A 22649-nucleotide genomic window follows, 5' to 3' on the forward strand; every position below is an offset into this window, starting at 1 on the left:
ACACTGCTAAATTAGGGACGGTTAGCACAGATAGCCCTCGAGTAGCTTTGTGCGAAATTTCCAAACAAACAAACAAATTTATCTATCCTAAAAACGCGCTCGCACATTACTACCTAAATGCGTATAGGCGTGTACTTCATTCCAATGATATAAACAAAAGATTGATGTAAAATATACTTAGTAGACATTTTGTACAACAATATATTAAAAGCTTATCAATGCTTCTAAAAATGTCTAACATTAGGCCCTAGAATAATATTATGTTTATTTATTACTAGTATTAAGTACGATAATTTTAGCCCTAACTAAGCTAAAAGGAGAAAAACGCACACAAGTTGCAATGTTAATTTTTTATCTCTATTGTTTGTTTTGTTTTTGTTTTTTTTTAATTTCTCGCAAAGCTACTCGAAGGCTATCTGCGCTAGCTGTCCCTAACTTTGCAGTGTAAGACTAGAGAGAAGGCAGCTAGTCATCACCATCCACTGCCAACTCTCGGGCTACTCTTTTACCAACGAATAGTGGGATTGATCGAACGTTATAAGGCCCCCACGGCTGAAAGGGCGAGCATATTTGGTGTGACGAGGGTTCGGACCCACGACCCTCAGATTACGAGTCGAACACCTCAACCGACCTGGCCATGCCAGGCCAAATCTTCAATTTATTGGGTGTTTCAACGCAATGATGCACAAAAGGTGTTACAAACACTTCGTTAAGATCGTGAGCTTCATTTTCCCTTTTCATATTACTCTACTTTATTTAGGTCGTACCTATTTCCATAAGGAGTTTATTCATACTGATGTAAACATAACACACTGCTGTTTGTTGCTGTAATCAATAGCACAGATTTAGAAATAACTTTTGTCTCTGTTGTTGTTTTTTGTTGTTGTTGTTGAATTAAGCATAAAGCTATACAATGAGCAATCTGTGCTCTGCCCACCACGTGTATCGAAACCCGGATTTTAATGTTGTAAGTCCGCAGACATACCGCTGAGCCACTGGGGGGCAGTTTTGTTTCTAACCTGCAGCATAGTACTTTCTTCCTTCGCCCTTTTGGTTCTTGTTTTCTCTCACATACCCCAGTCTTTTTCTTTCGTTGAACTCCTGTCTTTGGTATTTCTTTCTCAGGCCCACACCGAATGGGTCTCTTCTTTTTTTCTGACATTTCTCGTTGTTTCATTTACATCGGATTTAACATCTCATGATCATAAAGGTTCTTGAATTTCCATACCGGCTGAACAAGAATACTCCGATAATTTTATAATGACTTAGAGTGCTATAATATCCTAACGTTTTAGAGAACGACCAAACGCCATCCGCTTTCTTACCTCTCTTTCAAGTCCAACCGATGTACCTTACACCTAACTTCATAATAATAGACTTTCTGCGCTCTGTCCAACATAGGGAACTGAACCTCGGACTGTAAGTCAATATACTTACCGCTGACTGACTGAGAGACCATTATTCTTTCACAACTGCGACAACAATAAAGGGATAATTTTAGGATGTTTCAACATAGTGTATTTTCAAAACCGTCGTGAACGTTACTATTACCATTACTTCCATGGAACAGAGTAGAAACTGGAACAAACTGTCTAGGAAACTATATATTACAGTAAAAGTTGTCCAGTATGAGTAGATCAAAAAGTGTCGCAAAATTATGTAGATATAGTTTAATAAGGTGATGTCTCCATCAAAATTATGTAGATATAGTTTAATAAGGTGATGTCTCCATCAAAATTATGTAGATATAGTTTAATAAGGTGATGTCTCCACCAAAATTATGTAGATATAGTTTAATAAGGTGATGTCTCCACCAAAATTATGTAGATATAGTTTAATAAGGTGATGTCTCCATCAAAATTATGTAGATATAGTTTAATAAGGTGATGTCTCCACCAAAATTATGTAGATATAGTTTAATAAGGTGATGTCTCCAAAATTATGTAGATATAAATGATCAAAATTATGTAGATATAGTTTAATAAGGTGATGTCTCCATCAAAATTATGTAGATATAGTTTAATAAGGTGATGTCTCCATCAAAATTATGTAGATATAGTTTAATAAGGTGATGTCTCCATCAAAATTATGTAGATATAGTTTAATAAGGTGATGTCTCCATCAAAATTATGTAGATATAGTTTAATAAGGTGATGTCTCCATCAAAATTATGTAGATATAGTTTAATAAGGTGATGTCTCCATCAAAATTATGTAGATATAGTTTAATAAGGTGATGTCTCCATCAAAATTATGTAGATATAGTTTAATAAGGTGATGTCTCCATCAAAATTATGTAGATATAGTTTAATAAGGTGATGTCTCCATCAAAATTATGTAGATATAGTTTAATAAGGTGATGTCTCCATCAAAATTATGTAGATATAGTTTAATAAGGTGATGTCTCCATCAAAATTATGTAGATATAGTTTAATAAGGTGATGTCTCCATCAAAATTATGTAGATATAGTTTAATAAGGTGATGTCTCCATCAAAATTATGTAGATATAGTTTAATAAGGTGATGTCTCCACCAAAATTATGTAGATATAGTTTAATAAGGTGATGTCTCCACCAAAAGCCGTTCTATAAAACAACAGAAAACTGGACTAATTAAATATAATTTATAAACTTAAAATTTTTATCTTGATTTTTTGAAAATTACTGCTAATTTATCATTGATCAAAGTAAAAACAATTCTGCAAATTTTCACAATTAGCATAAAGAAGAACTTTTTGTGTGACACTAATCATTCCACTACCAGGATGCTATAAATCAGAATACAATGCATTACACATAGAATCTTGCACTTCAAGTTTCGAGGTGTAATTTTTAGACAGCTATTCAAGATTTTTTTTTCTTCTCTTTAACGTCTATGAGATATCCTGTTAGGACATGACCGTGAACCACGTAACTAAAACCGGTATGGCATTGTACAAAAAGAACTTACCTGGAAATTATTAGCAAGTTTTTAAAACGATCTTCGGATAAATTATGTAAAGGAATGTAAAAAACAAAAAACACACATGCAGAACACGAATGTTATTGTTCATCTCCCAGCAAGTTCATTAAGACTACTTACGACTAAAAAGTAAAAAAAAAACACCTTATTATTGTTACGTACAATAAGAAGCGGTCACTTCAAAGAACATATCATTGTTGTTACAGAAGTTGATATTAGGAATAACCAGCACTGAAGCTATAGAAGCAAGGGCCCTGCCATTATTGCATACAGACAATATATATGTACCTTTATAACTTCAAGTTCCTCAGAAATGAGAAATTAATTACAAACACATGTACAAAAGATGCGAACACGTAAAGCTTTACGTCACTGTTATCAAGCAACAAAACAAACGCTGTGTCAAACAACTTACAACAAGTGTATCTTGCAAATGTTGAATATAGGCGTTAACTTCTGATGAATGAAAGAAAATGATTTTCTACAAAATGGACTTTTCCTGTACGGTGTAGTTTTAGGTGGCAGATAGGAAAATTCAGTTAATTATAAATCCATGTTGATATTTTAAATCAGCGGTTCCCAAACTCTTTTAGTATGAACAGAAAAAGGTTGAGACACCCCAATTTATATAAATGCTTTAAAATGTAATTTATCAGTTAAGAAAAATAATTATTAATGAACGTTCATGATATCTATGAAGAGACTTTCTTCTGTTAAATTGTATATTTGTAACTGAATGTAACTTTGTGCTATCAGTTTATATGTATCATAATTAAAGCATTAGCAATTTATTATGTCTATGTTGTAGACTGATGGGCAATTACATACACATTTAATTTTATGTAAAATTATATCATATGCGTTTTAAAATCTGAAACAATTCTGTAATTTGATTAATTTAACATAATAATTATCGGTTTATTGTTTATTTAGAATTTATTTTAACTTAGCATTTTTGTTTTCAGCCCATTTCTCGACAGTCTCTGTGAGTGCTACAGCACCCACTTTGAGAAACACTGCCTTAAACTAATGCAATCTGAAGGAACTTGTTATTATTTATATTGTTACCTTAACAAATGTATTTCAACCACGTTTAATATAAGCTCAATTAAACATCTACACGTACACTCATAAAATGATTCGTTGAAAGGAAATATAACAACATTATCACCTTTGTCACAAAACAGAATGGCTCGGATTTAAATCTTACAAATTCTAAAATAGAATAATTTAATTCTGCTTTAATGCACTTCCATACACACAGATTAATGCTGATGCAATTAAAAGCATTTTTACTTACAAACCTGTATGATACAAACATGAATAAGATTACCATTTAGTGATTCAAAACTAATTCTTATCAAACTGTATACATAACATTAATGGTTGTTTCCTTATCTATTCCACAAATTGTTGTTTTTACAAATGAAGTATTTTTTCATCTCTCAAACTCAGTTAGCTGGTTCAATTTATTTTATCTCATAACTATATAAAAGTCGCTCAATAATGCGCTGAATAAGTAATCTAAGAAGTCTTTTTATTTATTATAGTTTTGTTTCCTTAAATCAACTCAGAAAACACTTGATTAAGTAGTGAATTATGGGCAATCAAATTACTAATTAAATAATTTTAGTTTGAGACGTTGGTGGTGATTTATCTTCTTAACGAAGTATAGACCTCACGAAAAATTAGTTGAGTTAAAGAATTATCTGGTCGACGTTCTTAAAGATCGCACTTCATGTTACTTCAACCTGATTACCGACATCTAATTGTAAAGCGCCTCTATAAAGATCGCACTTCCTGTTACTTCAACCTGATTATCGACATCTAATTGTAAAGCGCCTCTATAAAGATCGCACTTCATGTTACTTCAACCTGATTATCGACATCTAATTGTAAAGCACCTCCTTAAAGATCGCACTTCTTCATGTTACCTGAACTTAAGCGTTGGCATCCAGTTACAAGTCACCTCCTTAAAAATGGCATTTCTTTATGTCACTTAAATATCATTAACATCCATTTACGAGGCACATATTAATGACACACTGTACTGTTTAATGAAGTTTAAGGCCTCAATCGTCCCGTATTCAATATCATCAAATCCAGGTACTAAACGACATTTTAGTCTTATTACACTTTATAATTTCAATTCGTTCCCCTAAGTGACACAGCGGTATTTCTACGAACTCACACCGCTAGAAACCGGGTTTCGATAGCCGTGGTGGGCAGAGCATGAACAGTCCATTTTGTAGCTTTATGCTTAATTCCAAACAAACAAACATCTCATTTCGGCTAGAAATTCAGATTATATCAATCCAGAATTGTGTTTGTTTGTTTGTTTGTTTTAGAGTTTCGCACAAAGATACACAAGGGCTAACTTCTCTAACCGTCCCTAATTCAGCAGTGTAAGATTAAAGGTAAGGCAGCTACTCATCACCACCTATCACCAATTCTTGGGCTACTCTTTTACCAATGAATAGTGGGATTGATCATCCTATTATAACGCTCTTGTTTTCGAAAGAGTGAGATGAGAATTCAATCCAGCAACCCTCAGATTGCGCTCCCTAACTACCTGCCCATGCCGGGCCTCCAAAATTGTGAGTTTTTATTTATTCTCTCGAATATCGTTTAATAGGTTTTGTTTGTTTGTTTGTTTGTTTTTTAATTTTGCACAAAAATACATGAGGGCTATCTGCACTAGCCGTCCTTAATTTAGCTGTATAAGACTAGAGGGAAGGCAGCTAATCATCACTACCCACAGCCGACTCTTTGGCTACTCTTTTACCAACGAATAGTGGGATTGACCGTACATTAGACCGTACATTATAACGCACCCACAGTTGAAAAGGCGAGCATGTTTGGTGTGACGCGGATTCGAATTCGTGACCCTCAGATTAAGTCGAGCACTCTAACCACCTGGTCATACCGGTTTCATATGGACGTGGTCAAGTTATTTTAGTTGGATAAAAAGTAAGTTCAAGATTATTGAGTTGGCGAGTAATATATCTCACAATACATCAGGAAAAACTTCTATTTTCTTATGTAAAGAAGATGGTAAGATCATTTATTACAGTCCAAATTAAATTTAAACTAAATTCAAAATATAAGTTATTGGTTATTACATTTAAATACGCAATAAAAATATTAATTTTAAACTAATTACTGTTTTCCAACTGTAATAAAGCGTATGTTTACAATAAGTCTGATTGACGATGGGTATTGTTTTCATGTTTGCGCAGCATATTTATTAAATAATTTAAAATATGGTGAAGGGCGCGACATCTGTTGACGACTACTAAAAATAAAATTTGTTTTATAGTCGTTTTTCGCACCGCTTAAATAATTAAAATTTACAGTTATGAAATAAAGTAACTTTTCTAAAGGACCACGTGTAGTAGTGTTAAGTATTATACATACGTTGTTTCAATAGACCTTTAACACTTTGTACAGAAGTGAATTTCTCTATAGCCGTACCCCTATTTTTCGACGTATATCGAGTCTTACGTAGCTGCCATTTATATAATTTTGTTCAGTTTAAGGTACTTTTCCCAAATATTACAAAAACAACTGATTAATTTATTTACACAAAATTACAGGCTAACTTAGATATGATTATAGCAACACTTTTTTATGTATAACAACCAACTCATTTATATATATATATAATTATAGTTGCCATGACGAAGACCTCAGCGTCCGTCATTTTGTCTTATTGTGAGAACAGTGTTGGAATTAACTCACTATGCATTTATAAATATTCATTTAGTCATATATTTTGTTGAGAAATAATTCACCACTTCTCATTCAGTATATCGAGAGTTCTGCATACCAGCAAGGCATACCGACAACACATTCAAACTATGTCTCATGTTGCTCAACATAATCTATAATCATTATGTCATTCTCATAAGACTTTGCATTCATCATGATAAACGTGTCTCTAACCTTTCTAAATAAGAGTGCACCTCAATGCTGTGTACAATTCTGCGTAAGACTTTTTCCGAGGATATCCCGTCTATAAGAATACATGCACCTCTAGATCCTTAAAGTCTTTCAAATGCACAACAGTTAAGACATTCACAAGAGCTGCCTGTCTACATCATCATTTAACTATGGTACTTGCATAGAATAGATGAACCCACAGGTGTTCAAGGAGATGGTTAATAAGGACTTGGGCAGTTTTCTCAAACATTTCAAACAAGCTGGTGATTGGAATGAATACTGAGTTTAAACAAACTTACGTTCAACACGTTAGGGCAGTTGAACAAGGAGTAGCTTGATGAGGGGGACATGGTCGCCAACGGCTTGTGCGACAGATTCAACCCTGTGGAAAAAAAATTGTAAGCCCAAGATCAGATATTGAAAGCAAGGGCTCCAAAAATGTGGCTATATACATGGATGATTTAGATAGAATGCATGAAAAGGTATTCCCAAACAGTCCTCCAATGGATCATTAGAAAATACTTCTCAACAAGGCTGTTAAGTGAACTAGTACGGTATCACATGAGTCTGAGAGACACCTTATCTTTCATTGAGACATTTTATGTAGCAATCAGATTTGAAGCGGTCGTATGAAACTGATAGTTGAAATAGAGGATGAAACCAGCAGCAGTGACAGTTGAAAGTTACAGACTTAGCTCCAAGACAGCTTTTAGGGCGCATGACGACCCCAGGTCTAAGAAAAACTTTTATTCTTCAGCTCCACCAGTTTCCATGCTGTAAGATGTCTCGTTTAGCTACATTGATTCTCTGTGAGTCTAAAGAGCTTCCCTTATTTAATTACCACAGCTGCTTATTTCCATTTTTTTAACTGTAATTTTGATTTTAATTTTATAATTTTTTAAGTATATTTTAATTTTGTTTATGTTTTCTGGCTAATTGCTGGAGTTATATGCGCTTCTCTTTATGTAAGTGTTATGGCATCTTGTGTGTCCCTTAGTGAAATTACTGCGGTATGTATATATATATGTGTCTGTGTACATACATACACTACAGCCTATTGTTTCTTTTATCGCCATTAGTATTTAGATTTAATGCGTAGGTCTGGAAGATACTAAACTAAAGAGAGAAAAGGGATTGCTGTATTTTGGACAACCATTAATTTCAAACTTTCATAATTAATGTATCTTTAGTGACATTTACTTAAGTATTTTATCTAACTCTTCATCCAATTTATATGCAAAAACGGCTCGTTTGGGTTGAGAAAATATTTTACATAGAAGAGCGAACAACGTTTCGACCTTCTTCGATCATCGTCAGGTTCACAAAGAAACCTGAACCTGACGATGATCGAAGAAGGTCGAAACGTTGTTCGCTCTTCTATGTAAAATATTTTCTCAACCCAAACGAGCCGTTTTTGCATATACATTTCTCAACAAGTGGGTTTCTCGACATCACTGATAACTCTTCATCCAGATTCTCTGCAAATAAGTATGAAATTCTTATTAATTGAATGTCAAAAGGGTGTACTGATTTCCGAAGAACATTGACGTAGAACCTGTGTAGCAAACGCTGTATAAATGTACATCTAAATCTCTGATTCTAACTGAGTTATAAAAAAGAAATAAACTAGAGAGAGAATGTAAAATACAGCGAAAACAATCTTTATTTAATCCACTAGACAGTCAAACGTAGAACAACATCGGTGCTTGTTTTTTAGGCCAAGAATGTTTGTAAAATACGATGTTACACAGTAAAAATACCGCCTTCTCGAAACTTAACTTCAGTGCACTTTAAATAATTATATCCGGCCCGACATGGCCAAGCGTGTTAAGACGTTCGACTCGTAATCCAAGGGTCGCGGGTTCAAATCTCGGTCACATCAAACATGCTCGCCCTCCCAGTGTTATAATGTTACGGTCAATTTCAATATTCGTTGGTAAAAGAGTAGCCCAAGAGTTGGCGGTGAGTGGTAATGACTAGCTGCCTTCCCTTTAGTCTTACACTGCTAAATTAGAAACGGCTAGTGCATATAGCCCTCGATTAACTTTGCGCGAAATTAAAAAAAAAAATACATACATATATTTATAAATCTCAAAAGAAGTATATAATAATTATCGATCCGAGTAAATTTATGTATTTTGAGCGTAACTAAAATTCAATGTGGCCATCAATATACGTAATTAAATGTATATCTCTTACCTTTCTGGCCTGGCATGGCCAAGCGCGTAAGGCGTGTGATTCGTAATCCAAGGGTCGCGGGTTCGCGCCCGCGTCGCGCTAAACATGCTCGCCCTCCCAGCCGTGGGGGTGTATAATGTGACGGTCAATCCCACTATTCGTTGGTAAAAGAGTAGCCCAAGAGTTGGCGGTGGGTGGTGATGACTAGCTGCCTTCCCTCTAGTCTTACACTGCTAAATTAGGGACGGCTAGCACAGATAGCCCTCGAGTAGCTTTGTGCGAAATTCCGAAACAAACAAACTTACCTTTCTACTTATAAAAATTAGAATTATGTTTTTCATCAACTGATTACCTTCATTGATAAAGACGTTAAATCTGTAATTATAGTAACGCGTGCGGTATTGTGATTATTCTAATGACGCTGAGCTCACAGAAGTTATTTGTATCAGTAGATATCCTACCCCTAGCAATCACTTCGATTGATATAGAATAGTTTTATGTCCGTCATTTTCAGACATTTTTTGATAAAGAATGGTCATACAATGTATTTTAAAAATAAAGATGACAAAATTATTAAACAATTTATTTCAATACACCGGTAGGATATGCACATTGCGACGTAACTCGATCACGTATCCTGGCACCATAATGTGAAATACGAACATAAATATGAGTAAATTAACTCATTAACTCAAGCATTAAAATTAACTTTCTAATGCTTAAAGTCACCGAATTTACTATTTAAGCATATAATATTTCTTTGATCTAATAACTTTGTGAGGCCGCGCCGCTAAAGGCCTTATGCTTTTTTCAAGCGTAAAGTCACTGAACTGACTGTTAAGCATAGAATATTGATTTGATATAATAATTACATAGCGAAAATTTTATTATTTCATTCACCAAACACCTTTTACATTAAAGCTAATGTGAACAAATAAGGTGGCAACTCACTGTTTGCAATTCTACCACTCTAGTGCCAAAGTAATAGCCTCAAAATAAAAGTTGCCATGTTTAGTTTATCTACGCTCAGGGGTACGTGGGAGCTGTTGACAAATTTACTCTCAAACAATAGTTAAATTTTTCAACGAGTAGATGGCTCTGGCTTCGCAGGCTCTTTGTTTCGTGAAGTTGTAGCTAAAGCTAAGTTAAAAAACGAAGGAAAGCGAAGTGTAATGTTGAAAATCATGAGAGATGTGAATATTGTTGTGGTGTGCTGTGTTAATAATGTACCTGAGTTTTCTAATCTCAAAAGAAATGATTTTAAGCAATTGTTATTTTTATTAAAGAATGTCAAGGACTGCGAAAGAGTTTCTTTTTCTAATATTATTTAAAAAGATTCGACTTGTTAAAATTTACTCGTTATTAATAGTATTTCTAATAGTACTAACGTACGGTCTGCCACAGCAAACAGAACCGACTTTTGGTGCAAGTATACCGCCGGTAGTTACGGAACAAAAAGATGAAATCCGTCGATCAAATTATTCTCGTTCAGAAAATCTCACCGTGAAAGGTAATATCATAGATTACAAATAACTGCTTTGATTACCTCTCATCTTCAAGAGCTGTTTAACTGTATTTTTTTATATAATGTTATGTTGTTTCAGGAATTAGGGACAAAATAATATTAATTTACCTCCGGCGTTGCATATTTCTATTACAATATTCCGGCCATTATAATTAATTTAAAGATGTACTGAACTAAAATCAGTCAGTTTACATCTTTGCATCCTTCATGCATTTATTAATTACACTTGATATTCAGAATTTTAATTGTAAGAATACTTTCTAATAATGTACAAAGAACGCTTATCCATTTAAATACTCAATTCTCATTTAGTATTGTGATCGAAAATTAATATTTTATTAGATTGTAATTTATTTTAACCAACATAGGCTAAATTGTTTTTGTTGTTTTTTTAATTCTATAATGTTAGATTTATTGGGTCTTTCAAGATGCGTTCCAGAATATTAGTGCTGTGGCTAATGCTTGCACTTCTTTGTCTGATTTTTATTTTCTTTTTTGACAATCCTTCCATCGTATTTTGTATCCAAAACCTGTATATTATAATATAAGTATAGCTGAGAGTCGGTTGTCAGGGTTATGAGCAATTTTGACTGGAGTAGTCTTGGCACTATCAGTAAAGAACAATGTTTTGTTTCTTGAAGATTTGGCTGGATATCTTATGGCCAAAGAAGAGCAAGTGATATTTGTGATGATATCAAAATAATATGTAATTAATGTAGAACAGAGACCTTGGAGAAATCCTCTTCATTAGTCTATGCTTCAAAGTTGTTTACTTAATGAATAAAGCATTTAGTAAATTCTTGGAAGATCAGTGATTCCTAAACTTTGAACCAGCAATATGCTCTTGACATACATGTGGTAATGAAATGTAAATAAAAAAATAATAAGTCAACAATATGTTAATGTTGAGCAGTGTTGGGTGGAATACACTGATAACTTGTTGGGGCTATCCTCTAAATTTGATGCATAGGGTATATTTTTTTCAAATATTTTTCAAAAGTTTTTGCCTACCACAAGAAAAATTTTAATGTGCTTCTGGGAATACATACATACCACAGGTTGGGAACCACTGTATTAGATTAGTATAAAATATGCTTGCAACAAGGTTGTCTTATTAAACAGATATTTGATACATACATCTATCTTGGGAATATATTTTGACATTATAAAAATGCACTTTATTTTTTTGTTCAAATCATTAAAAAATGTTTTGAATAAGCATAAGATATATAAATAACACTGGGTTGTTACTGTTTAACATTTGGTGGTTTGTATGAGTTTTGTCGATGGTCTTTTTCAGACTGTGTGTAAAAAATATATTTAATTTGTACATAATATTAATCTCTTCAGATATTTTTAATTGCTGTTGTCATTTGAAACAGTTTGTGGGTAAATGGTATGTTTTTTGTACTGTTTGCTTTGACTTCTTTTAGGCATGTAATGGTGAAAAAGATACCAGTGCTATAGAGGAAGATGCTGTGTGACACAATCACACAGTTATCACGTATCAAATCACTAGTTACAATTGAAGCATAGCCTACATGTACCTTGCTTACTATACTCTATGTTGTAGTAATGCAACTACATTTCTGAGAAAGATGTAAAACATTCCTTTTTCAATTAATTACATAGTGTATAACTTAATAGAAATGCTTGTGGAGAGTATATAGAAATAAACTAATAAATCATATGAAACTTTGCACACCTTTTTATACTAACAGAGTTCAGCTTCAGTAGTCATATTATCTGTATTTTTTTAACAATCATGGTATGTTTTTGTTCAACATAATTTAGAACTTGTAAAATTTAAAACATGCAGCAACTGTTGGTTGTTTTTCTCTGTATATTACAACACACTTTGATCAATGTTTCTTAGACTGCAGATTACAAGAAGTTGTATGTACTGTATATTTGGTGGATCCACAACATGAGCATCATGTAGTTGTGCATTTTTTGACTAATTAATTATATTAATGATCTCCAAAGAAACTTCACCAAGTCCCTTGGCACTTTAACCTTATCAGTTGATCCTGACTGCACTTTTGGTTTTAAAGCACCCTTTTCAGTGATTCATTTTTGCTTGTGACTGTTTATTGATGGCTTGAAATTATGAATGTCGCTTCTGGAGTTTTGACTCTCATATATTTTTAATCTTAAGAATACACTGTATAATGACCTAGTTTGTAGTAATTATTACTTACCTTCATTTGTTTTAGACTAGTATATTCCATTTAAAAATTGCAGTTATCAGCAAAATGTTGTGTGATTCACACTGACAATAATGTTTAACTTAGAGGATTTTTCCTTCCAATATTACACAATTTATTTTCTTAGTTTTCTAACTTATTTCATTGATTTGGGACAGTATTTACAAATCAGCTGGTCTTGTAACTCTGGCACTTTTAGATGTTTTAAGTTTGGTATCAGCATCTTTAATGGATTGTGATCCAATAGCAACTTGATACATGTAAGTTTTACTCCTACTTTAAGTGTTAATGTGTACAGTTTTACCAAGTATTGTAAAACATCTCTTCACAGTTTCAGCAAATTAGCTGTTTCTTGGAACATCTCTGTGTGGGTTGTCTGTACCTAAACAAGGTGATTTGATGGTGACCTTGTTGCTTCTGCAGGTATTGCATTCTTATTCTATAGCTTTTTACAGCAGTGCCATTCTTGTCAGGCAGGTGGTAGCACTGTCTATTTAACGAAGGCTTGGATTGTTCATCAAAATGGTATTTTAAATATATCCTCAATAGGTCATCAGAACTTTACAGTGTTTTCTTTTAAAACAAAATGTGTGTAACGACCAAGTCTCAAGTCTTGGAATATTTTTAAATATTGTTGCAAAAAATTTGAATTATTTTGTTCTTTTTTCTGCTGCTGTATTTTCTTGTTACATGATAACTCAAAAACCAAAACAATGGTGTTAATAAATTTCGATGAGGTGACATAATTTCAAATGTAGTATTTGCTTTTATAAAAATTATGAACTAGTGGTAATAACAAAATAATAATAATAATTCTAGTGTAAACAATGTTATAATTACCTCTTGAAGCTAGTTTTGAAAACAAAGTTGAGCAAGACAGTTCAATAAATTTTGAGCTTGCTGAAATAAAATTGGTAAACTAAAAGAATGGTTAAGCTTGGAGTTTCCTGGGCCAGATGGTATTTCCCCAAGGGTTTTAAAGGTGGTCAGTGTTTGGATATGCGAGCCATTTTCGTTTCTTGTAAGTCCTTGAATAGTGGGCAAGCACTAATGCATTGGAAATTAGCTAATGTCATTCCTACCTTCAAAGGTGGTGACAAAAGTTGTCTCAGTGCCTATAGGCCTATTAGTCTTACATCATTTGTGGGAAAAGTTTTAGAAAGTCTGGAAAAAGATAATTTGAAAAATCATATAACAAAGTTTTGAATTTTATTGGATAGTCATCACAGTTTCATTAAGGAAAAATCTTGCCTCACAGGCCTTTTGACATGTTTTGAAAATGTTACTGCAGATATGGATCAAGGTGTATCTGGATTTTTAGAAAGCATTTGACAAAGTGCTACAAAAAATTTTGTAAAGAAACTTATCTCTATAGGTATGGGAGATAAGTTAATTAATTGGATATAAGATGGCTTGGTGAAAGAAAGCACAGGGTTGTTATAAATAGTTCAGTGAAACTGGATTAATGCTGCAGTTGGTGTGCCTCTGAGCTCAATTCTAGGACCATTGCTCTTTTTTATTTGCATGAATGACATAGATGAATGAATGGTCATTTAAGTTACTTAAAGTTACTGATGATATGAAGGTCTTGGGTGTTGCTGGCTGCAAAGAGGATGCTGCTGATTTACAAAAGGATTTATATTATTTACTGAGTAGGGCAAGTAAATGGCAGATGTGTTTTAATTATGATAAATGCAAGATATTACATGTGGATTATTATAGTTGAATTATGAGTTGGACAGGAATAATCTTAACAATGTCATGAAAGAAAAAGAGTCTTGGAGTAATGGTTGATCAGTCTCTTCAGCCACTCAAGCAGTGTGCTATTGCTAGTGGTAAGACAGATAGGATTTAACATTGTATTTACAGAAATATTGATTACAAGATCAAAAGAAGCTATATTTTCTTTGTATACATCACTGATTAGGCCACAGTTTTGGGCTCCTTTCCTCGGGAAGGACATTGAATTGTTGGAAAAGGTTCAGAGGAGGGTAACTGAAGGGGCTGTAATAAGAAGAGAGATTAATATCCTTAAAAAAAGAAGAGTCAGAGAGGATCTGATTAAAGTGTTTAAGATTGTAAAAGGATCTGATAATGTTGATACATCAACATTTTTCATACTTAACTGCAAGAATTATAGAACTAAGGAACACAAACATAAATTTAAGTAAAGTAGAAGCCATTTACAGCTAAGACAGTTTTATTTATCAATGGCCTATGGAATAGGTTGTCTTTGGATCTTGTGAAGTCAATAAATTTTAAGTGAGCTTAAAAGGAAGCTTGATAGATATATAAATAACAAGGGTTGGCTTTACCTATTTTTAAAATAGTTTTAGTTTGGCTTTGAGGATGGGAGAGTTGAGATGGACCAGTAGGTTCCTTGTAGTCCCTAAACATTGTTATGTTATCTCTCATTTCCATGTGTTATGACAGTTTCTGTTCAGTCTTTCACAACCCTCATTCTAATGACTTTTATGTCTTCCCCTTCACCTGATAGTAGTGATCATGCTACTTTATTTTTTTAAATCACCTTCATTCTTGCAACCTTGTATCTCATCCTTCCTCCCATTTCAGATTCTTTTGTCATGGCTTGTAGTCATTTCTACATCCTCTTTCTGAAATCACAAACCTTGGAGTTTCTTATGCCTGTGTGGTGAGTAGATCCACTTGTGTCAGTCTCAATCTCCAGCGATAATTTTTTTGTCTTTGCCTGATCTTCCTTTTTGTGTTTTTTACCTTTCCTCCCTGTTTCTTGTGTTAAAATCACTCCACTGAGTAATTTACTGCAATTTCCATTCATTTCTTCTTTCCATCATGACTCATACTACAACTATTACCCTTTCCATACTCACTTGAATCAGTTGTTGTTTGGTGTTGGGACTTGCTAAGTAGAAATACTTTTTCGTCTTTGGCTTGCCTTCCATCCTTCTTTTTATGGGAACTCCACCTTACCCCATTCTTCACTTTTCTATTTTTTGTGGTATTTCTAATTCAATTAAACCAAAGATGGAGGCTGCATGGCGTCAGTCCTCATTAATCTCCTTGGTTACTTCTCTGTCCCAAACTCCACATTCCACTTGTGTGTCTCATCCTAGTCTTCTCATTTTCTATATTTTCTTTCCCTCTTTCTATTTTTTTCCTTCTACTTGATAGTCATCAGCCTTTCATCAGTATTGCCAGCTCTTTGGTAACCAAGTAGTGAATTTGGACCTCATCAGCACTTGTCATTGGGGATGCCCTTCTAAGACATATGAGTCACACTTGTCCTCTCGCATGGCCTCTCCTTCTCTCAGCCTGTACCCAGTTCACTTCCTTCTCATATTCCATCTGTTTCCAACACCTGAAGATACAGTTTTGGATCTTTTACATAAACAGGCCATAGAAATAGTGTATCACTTTTCATCAGGGTTTTACTCTTGCCTTTACTTTATCCCCAAGAAAACTGAGGATTGACAGCTGATCATCAGCATTTTGTCTCATTTGCTACCTGGTCATTCCTCATTTCTGTATGGAAAATTTCTTTTCTCTCTGCTGGTCCTTTTCACTCACATTGGATGACTAAGGTCAACATCTTGGATGTGTTCCTTCATATTTCTAATGCACAGTCTTCAAGATATGTCTTTTGATTCATTCATTAAGATCTTATTTTCCAGTTCAAGGTTCTTCCAACAGAGCTTTCAAAGCCTTTATATGCCATCTCTGTGGATTTGCTCTATGATTCTATTACTACATGGATGATTGACTTTTTTGGTCCCATTCACAGGAGGATCTGTCTGTTTTGTCTGTTGTAGGCAACTGCCTGCTTCTGTTCACATTTGACCAGTCTACTCATTGTCCTTAGTCAGGTGAGTACATTGTCCTTTTTTCCCAGCTTTGATAAAAAGTATTGTACCAGGTGGTTAATTTTGCTTTCCAGGACACATTTAATTTCCAAAATTTCACATCTAATCAGGATAGAACTGGTACCATCCATTGTGGATTAATGTTCACTGGCCATATAGAAATAAGAAGATAACCTGTTTCTAGGGCATCTAATTGTAATTAGCTAAGTTATCCAGAAATAATAGAAATTCTACTCCTTGGCTGCATTTTTATTAATTTTGGGTTACGTGGTTCCCATTTTGACTTGGTGTGGGAAGTATCAGATTGAAAATTAGCTAAATCTCTTGCTTTTGCTTTATTTACAGACAAATATTGGTTTAGTTAGTTTTCAGTTATTCTTTTCCCTCAGTATATTCAACACTTTCAGATGGCACTCTTGTGATTTTATTTGATGAAATGATTTTTCTTTTAACTCCCTCCTTACCACAAATACTTTCATGTTCATTTTGCCTACTTAACTCTGTAATCCTATATGAGTAAAATCTAATTTAACTGTACACAGTGATGTGCAAATATATACATAGAGAGAGAGATATTGCAAGTCTACTCCAAATTAAGTATAGAAATAAAAATGCAATTGAGTTATTGTTGTTTTTTTTATAATTAATTTACTTATATTATGAATATAAAATACAAGATTTGAAATTTTTATAGTAGAAATTAGGAATAGTCAGCCCGTAGTATTTGCATTTACAAAAGTATTCAAGTTTTCTATTCAACTTTTTGAACTTAATTTAATACTTGTTAGTAACACTTGTTTTCAATTTGTAATATAATGAATATTGTTTATAAGGAAATAGAAATACATTTCTTATCTTGGTTGTCTTGTTATAGAATAAGTATAATAATTTTACACAAAGAATGTTCAAGGATTTGACATAGTGTTTGTAGAGGTTTTCAATTTGTAATATAATAAATAGTTTATAAGGAAATAGAAATACATTTCTTGTCTTGGTTGTCTTGTTATATCAGGTCATCCCTTAAGTAATGTCCATTTTTAGGTTCAATAAAAGTAAAGGATTTCAAATACTTTTAATGTTATTTAATCAATAATATGTGTTCCATTATTATTAATTCTTTCCTGCCAATGATTCACAAGCTTCTGAATGCCACTTCTATAAAATTCTTAGGGTTTGGAGAAAAAGAATCTAGAGAGAGTAGTTTTGACATCTTCATGTGTTCCAAATTCTTTTCCGTCAAGATAGTTTTGCAAACTATGGAATAGATGATAATCAGATGGGACAAGGTCTGGAGAATAAGGAGGATGTGGAAGTTTTTCCCAGTCTAGCTCTTCAATCTTTGCAGATGTAGTTCTTGCTGTATGGTGCCATGCATTATCCTAGTGTGACACAACATCTTTACCATTGATCACAGCAAGCCTCTTTTCTTTCAGTGAAATAATCAAGAGCTGTAACTGTTTACAGTAGAAGTCTGATGTAATTGTTACATTGAGTGGCAGCAACTCAAAGTGGATCTCACCAAATGCTTAACAAGACTTTCTCAGGGTTGAGGTCCATTTTGGGCTGTGCTTTAACTAGTTTACCTCCACTGAGTCATTGTCCATGGCACTTAACAGTTTTATAATATATCAATATTTCACTTCCAGTCACTAACCTGTCCAAAAAAGGCTAATTACATTCACAAGAGGCAGAGAAGTGCAAATATCCACTCTTACTCTAAGGTTGGCTTCTGTCAAATCATGGGGGACTCATTTTCCAAGTTTTGACACCTTTCTAAGCTGTTGCAGATGACAGTGAAATGTTGAATGGGTTGAATTAAGCTTCTGTGCTAGTTTTTCAACTGTTACAGCACAGTCTTCACCAAGTGCAACTAGAAGCAAGTCATCATTAAACTCAACAGGATGACCTGAACATGGTGCATCACTTAAGCTGTAGTCACCTGATCTGAACTTCTGAAACCACCTTTAACATTTTCTTTCATTGAGAGACTCTGCACCATAAACACCTGGAATATTTTGTTTTGTTTCTGCTGCACTATTGCCTTTTTTAAACTCATAAAGCATTATATGCCTTATGTGCTCCTCAGACAAATCAGTCTTCTTAAGGGTTTATGTGAGTAATGATCTGAAAAACTGGAGTTGGATTAGTTTCTTTTATTTGTCTAAACATTTTTATACATGTCCTACTTCATATTTTAGTCATTAAAACCTTCTACAGAGACAGAAATGGTGATGCACTTTCTGTATTAAATTTTTGGACATAACTTATGGGATGGTCTGAAAGTACACATGTATAATAATTTTACATAAAGAATATCCAAGGATTTGACATAGTGTTTATAGAGCTTTTTTGTTATTCAAATAAGTACTTATTTTAATGTCCTATGTGATGATAGTCATTCCATAAATGCATTCTTATTTCTAGAACAGTTGGTTTAATTGTCAGCTTCAATAGTTCTTTTTCACTATATTATCTCACTTTTGTTCACTTTATGATTGATTTTTTCTAATTTTATTGGTTTGTTTATGGCCTGGATTGACTTGTATGTTAATGTGTTGTTTTTTTAATGCAAGTTAAATTGTTTAGAGCAGTGTAATAAATAGTCAATTTACTGTGCTTATGAGAAAGTTCTGTGTCACACAATACTTTCAATTAAAAGGTGATTGTATTTATACTATACATAAGTTGTGCTATTATTTCATTTATGAAACTTTAGAATGTGACTGGAGAGGTTCTCTGAAGACTAAGACTGACCTCAGTGATTGAATAGCTTTTTGTAATGTTTTATTTATTATGTATGCTTATGTTACACATTACAAGCACATGCTGTACAAAGACAATGATGCATAGAACTTTATAGTAATTCAAATGCACTGACAGATTAGGACATATTTTCAAATGCTGTATGCTTACAATATAATGATGAGAAAAAGACATTGTGATATTAAAAAATATATATTCTGAATTGTTAAGTATCACAAGAAATGAAATTACATGTTATTTATAATTTCAACAGTTATTTCCTTTGTGGTTCATATAAGTGCTTTAAAGCAGCCAGTAGCATATCTTAACTAGTAATGCTTGGGATCTTTTTTGTCAACACTGGGATAAATATTCATCTTTTAACAAGTGGTTTTCTTCTAAACAGTAAAACATGTATACTTTACCAGTAAATATAGATAAGATAATTTGGTTTCTATATTTTCATATGGTAAAATGCATTACATTTGTCTTATTGAACATAGTTTGTTCATTGATTGTTTAACATGAATGTTGCTTTTATTGAAACACTTTTTTTTTACATAGTAACGTATATTGTGGGGACAAACATTTAAGATATTGAAAAGAAGCAACCTTGTTTTGGTAGTCATCGTTAAAGCAACCACCTAAATAGATCAGAATGTTCTAACTAGGAATATGCTGTGATATAGAAACTTATAATTAAGATTCATCATTTGGGTACCATTGTTTTTATCTGTGTAATGACATCCATAATTCCATTGTAAATCCATACTTTAATTTAAACCAACTCGGATAGCTTCTAAGAAAGTAATTCTGAAAACTATTAGCAACAATTTCAAATTTAGATATGTTTAATCCAGCACAAAATCATTCAGTGATTTGTTTAATCACTTAATCCTACTATACACTATTTTCATTTTTATTGACAGAAGGTACATACAGTATTTTTAGTAAAAAGCTGGATGGCATGAGTTATTATATACATATTATGATCCAAATAAATTTAAATTTTTATTTTAAAGAGTTAAAAGCTTGAACTTGTTTTTACTTTGTAAGGCTTTCTAGGTCTTAGTCTGTATTGTGAAGTCGTACAGAATTTCATATAGAAGCTAAAGAAAATCACTTTATAACAGGTTTGATCTGAATTATGAAAAATACTAAACAATTTAGCTTAAATTATTTCTTTATAATTTGTTTAAAAAAAAACTATAACAATGTAAAACATCCTTTTGGATAATGTGTGTGAAAAATTAGATTTATTTCTATGCAAATATAACTTATTTCTGTATTCACCTACATTGTTTGACACACAAGGTTAAATTTATGTGACAATTGGCAAATAAATAATGGGCTACCCTTTTCAAGAATATATATAATGTTTCACATGGCTATGAGGAGCATCTATATACATTTTGTCATATAATGCTCTTTTAACACTAACAAGATTGTAATTTGGGATTTATACTGTAAATGAAGTGCATGTATGTGAGACCTACAAATTTATTCTTATATTTTATGGTTAATAGTGTACATATAAATTATAACAAAAAGAAATCTTTCTGTGTTCAATTTATAATTGAAATTGTCAGAAATATACAATTTTTGTTGCCAAAATTATCAAAAAATGTATTCTTCTCTAATCAGAAGATCTGTCCTCTTTCAATTTTAACATAAAAAATTGTCAGTAGGTAAATACAGTAGAATAAGTAAGTAATCTTTTTGGATTCAGATCATATCAGTGTACTTGTAGATCTATTTTTAAATGCTACAAACAGTGAATGTGTAAAATTATCATTTACTGTAAACTTTTCATATAGATTTTCAAGTCATGAAATTAGCATTTCGAAGCAAAGGCAGGCATGTTACTGGATTATTTTTTTAGTTACAGAAAAAATCTTGAAAGTTACCTATTTTTACGTGTATCTATCATTTCATGATGTTATTGCACATTTGGTATGATTTTTTCAGTGAATTTTACAGTTGGATCTATATTGCAAATCCATTATCACCCGTAAAATTTTAATCATTTTCATGACAGTGATGAGGTAAGGTATAAGTAATTTTAATAAAGAACCAATGTGTTTAAAATATGTAATTTCTTATGTGTGAACCATGAATTTTAAGCACTATATGTGTATTTAGCTTCACATATTGATTAGAAAATGACATACCAACAGTTACGTAGTTTTCCTAAATGCTAGATTTCCAGAATCCAGAAACAAGGCTATTCAGCAATGTGAATGATATCAGTATTGGTACTTATAATTTGTTTGCCAGATGTTTTGTTAATTTTTTTAGAGAGATGATTTGTAATAATTTATTGTCAAAGAATATTTTGCATTCAATTTATGTGCAGAATGTGATATATTAACTATCAGTGATATTAATACTGAACCTCTTAATATCTGTGTTCAATTTTAATTTTTTTTTATATTAGTATTGATTCCATTTTTCCTTTTTTATATTATGAATGAAGAAATCTCAGCTTATTTTTTCTAAATTATTTCATGCAAAAAGATACATTTTATTTGTAATAAGAGCTATTTATGATCAAGTGGATATAACTAATGTTGGCTTTAGCTTCCCTTAACTATGCCTATTTTATTTACCTTGTTAGATGAATAAATGCTCTTGGGGTTTTAAATCATTTTTTTATGCTAGTTTGAAAACACATCATAATTATTTTTCTATGATACCAGTTTATTTTGCTTCAACAGTATAACATATTTGATACATTTCTTATAGTAAATTCACAAATGAATGTTAATGTATCATTCAAATTGTCATATAAACAGTCATGCCATTAACTTCACTCACAATAAATTATGATGCAAACATTATCTACTGCTGCAAGTGTTTTTACCAATATAGAAATGTTTTATATTCATGCGTACCCCTAATTATCTTCTGGCTTGGGTATTGGCCAAGATCAGTTTAATAAATTGTCATTCTACTTATTGCTGCACAATGGCTGGCTTGACCACAGTTTCCACCATTATCTAGTCCATTTTAGGGGGATCCTATTCTGTGGGAGCATCATCTACACCAGTCTCAAACATTCACCTTCCACAACAATGTATGTTATATGTATCTTCGTGATTAGATATTATGTGGTCTCTTATTAGAGAAACTGAATTTTATTCTTGAGTAGGTTGAATGTTGTTGCACTTTGGCAAAGGTTCTTCTTTAACCATCTACCGATCTCATTTGGGCTATCTTTAGGAGTTGATGCCATGGAAAGTTTATTTCTTTA

The 22649-nt window shown here is 32.7% G+C and overlaps 1 pseudogene across 1 annotated transcript in view; it reads left to right on the plus strand.

Annotated features, from left to right (window-relative positions):
• The first annotated feature begins 10222 nt into the window (after positions 1 to 10222).
• LOC143239822 (stromal interaction molecule 1-like) overlaps positions 10223 to 22649 on the plus strand; it is an 83296-nt pseudogene continuing 70869 nt past the window's right edge. Inside the window, exon 1 of the transcript XR_013021398.1 lies at positions 10223 to 10590. The product of XR_013021398.1 is annotated as a stromal interaction molecule 1-like (transcript). The remainder of the gene's footprint in view (positions 10591 to 22649) is intronic.

The sequence above is a fragment of the Tachypleus tridentatus genome, chromosome 13 (assembly GCF_004210375.1).
Source record: "Tachypleus tridentatus isolate NWPU-2018 chromosome 13, ASM421037v1, whole genome shotgun sequence".
In the NCBI taxonomy this organism is placed as follows: domain Eukaryota; kingdom Metazoa; phylum Arthropoda; class Merostomata; order Xiphosura; family Limulidae; genus Tachypleus; species Tachypleus tridentatus.